This window comes from Onychomys torridus, chromosome 1 (genome assembly GCF_903995425.1).
Source record: "Onychomys torridus chromosome 1, mOncTor1.1, whole genome shotgun sequence".
NCBI lineage: Eukaryota > Metazoa > Chordata > Mammalia > Rodentia > Cricetidae > Onychomys > Onychomys torridus.
The window spans coordinates 46739315-46743332 of record NC_050443.1 but is presented as its reverse complement, the minus strand read 5'-3'; the positions used below and the strand labels follow the sequence as shown (position 1 = coordinate 46743332).

Below are 4018 nucleotides of genomic sequence, written 5' to 3'. Positions count from 1 at the left end.
GTGTGTGTGTGTGTGTGACTTTTCTCTATTATTGATCTAAGGGTCTGTGCCTAACTTAGCTGAAGATCTAGCTCCACTTCTCGACAGGTGGCTTCTTTCTAATGTTCACCCCTTGCTAGAATCCATGCAGCAGACAATGCTTGCAGGTGGAGATTGCGGGGGAGGGTGTTTAAATCGTTGTTTCGGGGATATCAAGAAAGTGAGGATTTGGCTGAATAAAGACAAACATCAGAAGACAAAAAGAACAGTTAGCCTCCGTGAAGTGGGGTGGAAGTTCAGAGAAGTAGGTGGCTGACCTACCTCTAACCATGGTCTTCCAGCTGAACCCCTTGGGGGAAGGTCATGCCTTCTGAAAATCTGGGTGGGATGCGAGCAAACGCAAGAAGAACACGGATCTGTGGGAATGAGACAGAAGCGAGGAGGAATCCTAACGGCTGGAACAGTCTCCTTCGTGACTAATGCACGTCTACTGGGTAAAGTTGAAGGCTGGGATAAGGCCATAAATGTGTCGAATGTTCCAGATGCTTTTGTACAATGGACATTTTCCCTAGCCTATTTCCAAGCTTGTTTAAAGGGGGAATTTTCTTGCCACAGTAAGTATTGGCAACACTAGTGCCCTGGTGTCTGTCCTGGCACTCAGCATGGAGTTCCTCCTAGTGTCGCTAGGTGGCAGCGATGCATTCTCTGAAGGAGGCACCAAACCAGGCTCTCTGCTAACTATTAGGGACTTTTCCTTAGCAGTGACACTGCTGCCCTTGCTAACTGGTCTGAGAACCTCGGTGACTGGCGAGGATAGGATTGCAGAACAGTGCCTAGCGGTGGAGAGAAAGTAGAGCATAGGAGAGCTGCGAGGTAGTCCCCTTGCCAACCCGTGATCCAAACAACGCGTGCGGTGCTCCTGAAGTAGTTCAGAAGGCCCACAGCTCCTCAGGCTCTGTGAACTGGTAAAGAGGGTTATGGCAATCTGCCTATGTGCTCTGCACATGGTCTGGGGAATATTCCTTGTTACCTTACCAGAGAAGCGTCTAGGTGCAGAACCGCTTTTTCTGCAAAGGACTATCATCCTTTCTGAGTGAAAATCAGAGCCGAATCGGAAGCCTGTCTGCAGCTTAGCCATGAGGGTTTAGCCTGCGTTTGATTATTATCTCACTGGCATCAGTTGACACAACATTCCACCATGTTTTACGCCTCCCCACATAATCAGCCAGGCAATGTGGCATGCACCTGTAGTCACAGCTACTCCAGAGGCTGAAGACCTAAAAGGATTCACCAACTAGTAACATCTTTGCAAATGTCCATAGTTAAGTTAGTGGACCACTGGTTGAAAAGGTGTGGTTTACAAAACATCAACGTTTAAAAGGCAGTTTCTGTATGGCTCCCTAAAGACCTGCACACACATTAGTATCCTCGTCCTTCTATATTTACAGCCAGAGTATATGGTCAGCATACAAAATAGAAATTAATCTGTTACTAGAGCAGAGAAGGAAAGACTGAGCAGAGAATGGAGCAATCTTGTCACTGTGTCTGCCCCAGGGAAGACAGCAGGGGCATCTGAACTTAGGACCCTACAAAGCTCCAGGGCCCTAGCGTCTATGGAAACAGGAGCAGTGAGCTTGGTCACCGACATCTAGCAGCTCGGGAAACCGAGGCAGGCCATCGGAGGACCGCATCCTCATCTGCGGAGGCAGGGGGCAGCCGACCCTCTGGCTAGGGCCTGCTTCCGCGCCACCCGCCCTCTCCGCCCGCCAGGCGGCCGCAGGATTGAGGAAGTGTGTCTGGCCCCGCGGCGGCCAGAGCCTCGCAGGGCAGAGCACGGTAGGACCCGCAGGCCCCTGCTCACTGCTGTCACCGGCCCGCTGCTGTCGCCGGCCTGCAGCTCCCCGACCCCACCGCCGCAGGTAAGTGCTGCTCCGGCCCGCACCCCGTCCGAGCACACGACTGAGGCCAGCGGCCCGAGAGCCAAGTTTCGCCCGCGCCTCTCGGACCCGTGCTCGGATCCCTGCGTGCAGCCGCGGCCGCCCGCCCTGCGCCCGGAGTCCCGCGCCGCAGCCCCCCGCCCCGCTCCCAGGCTCGCACCCCACACCCCTAGTGTCCCGCGTGCTCCGGACCCCGGCCTGTGCCCCAGACTCGCAGGTCACAGCTCTGGGGGAGCCTGGATCTCGGGGCGACCCGGGTCTCCTCGCCGCTTCTCTGATTCCGCCGCGACCCTCGCCCCCTGAAGGGTTTAAGCGGGTGCGGTGCTGGAGCCCGGGAGCCGGGGAACCCCGGAATCCCGTGCGGGAACCGGAGCTGAGAGGAGCGGGGGCGGGGAGCCGAGTTCAGAAACAAAAGTAGGAAACACCAGGGCGGCTACAAAGTTGTTCTGCGTTTGGAAAAAGCCTGACTTTTAACCTAGGGCGGGGGTCTGTCTGAGCGTGTGTGCGCACGGGAGTGCGTGAGCGCCAGTGGCGGGAGGCGACAGCCCGGCAGGCTCTCCACGCGCTGGGCACCCGGGTGGCACGGGGTGGCCTGGAGGTCTTCCCCTCCTCCACTCCTGGGGCGCGCCTCTGGACCAGCGGTCTCCTCTTTGTGGCTACTGAGTAGAACTCTCCTCCATTGTTGTTTGAGCCTGCTGTGGTCCCCAAGTGCAGACCAGGGCAGGAATCCTAGGAGGGCTAGGGGTGGTAACACAGACAGCAACAGGGAGACTCTAAGGATGCTGAGAGCCAGTTCAGCCTGGCTTCACAGTTTGAGGCCATTACGTTTTTTCACTTGCATGTGCTCACCCGTGTAAAGACTGGAGCACGATAAATAGGGTCCTAAGAGCTAATAAGCTCTTAGCAAATTCTCACCAAATACCCCATCTTTAATGGGCTGGTCACTCGCATAGATAGATGCCTTAAAGGGACCACAATATGCACGTTTTGAAAAACTTTAACATTCAACTCCTTCTCTAAATGGGTTTCCGTTGTCTTTGCTCATGTTCCTGAAAAAAAAATAGCATACCAACACCTAATTTGTCCCTAAAGGAAGTTTTAGGGCCAGCCAAGCCTTTCCTCCACCCCGACTTCTACATGTCCTTAATAGCTATAATAATAATAATAATAATAATAATAATAATAATAATAATAATAATCAACCAGCTGGAGAGATAACTCAGTATGTAAAGCGCTTGCTGGTCAAGTGTAAGGATCTGAATTCAGAATCTGCATAAAGGCAGATGTATTGAAGGCTGTAATGCCACATTGGAGGTGCCGAGGAGACTTCCTGGGAGCTCACGGGCCAGCTAGTAATGCCGGCAGTCAGGAAGAAGAAGAAGAAGAAGAAGAGAGAGCTCACGGGAAGAAGAGATGGGGATCTCAAACATGGTGCAAAGCAAAGAACACACCAGAGGTGGCCCTGTGACCGCCACACACACACACACACACACACACACACACACACACACACAGGAAAAAGAGAATTAAAAATAAGAACCCTAGAAATTCTCTTCATCTCTGAGTCTAGCCTACTGTCTTGTTTGGACCATCCCCAAAAAATAACCAGGTCTGGTCTCTTCTCACAGCCTCCTCCATAGTCCAAATTGCCATTGTCTCTGCTGTATGACAGACACACACACCCCAGCTCTAGCTGGCATGCATAATATATATATATATTCTTTGTTTTAATATTTATTCTTTAAAATTATGTATACAATATATTTACCCTATTATCACCCTCCAACTCCTCCCATTGATTTTCCTTACCCACCCAACTTTATATTCTTTCTATCAAAACTCTCAATTAAGCAAACCAACCAACCAAACTAACTAACAAAAATGCACACACAAAAAAACTTGGAGTCTGCTCTGTGTTGATCAACTGCTCCTGGGCCTGGGGCCTGGTCCTGGAGTGTGGCTGAAAACTGATTGTCCCTATCCCAGCAGGTATCACAGTTGCAAATAGTTTCTTGGTTGGGAGGTGGGACTTGGTGCCCACTTCCCTTTCTCAGGGCTAGGATTTTTGTCTCCTTTGCACCTGTGCAGGCCCTGTGCATGCC

At 51.9% G+C, this 4018-nt stretch overlaps 1 protein-coding gene across 1 annotated transcript in view; it reads left to right on the top strand.

Moving 5' to 3' along the window:
* The first annotated feature begins 1819 nt into the window (after positions 1-1819).
* Lrrk1 (leucine rich repeat kinase 1) overlaps positions 1820-4018 on the top strand; it is a 135693-nt gene continuing 133494 nt past the window's right edge. Inside the window, exon 1 of the mRNA XM_036175835.1 lies at positions 1820-1898. The gene's annotated coding sequence lies outside the window, so the exon portion shown is untranslated. The remainder of the gene's footprint in view (positions 1899-4018) is intronic.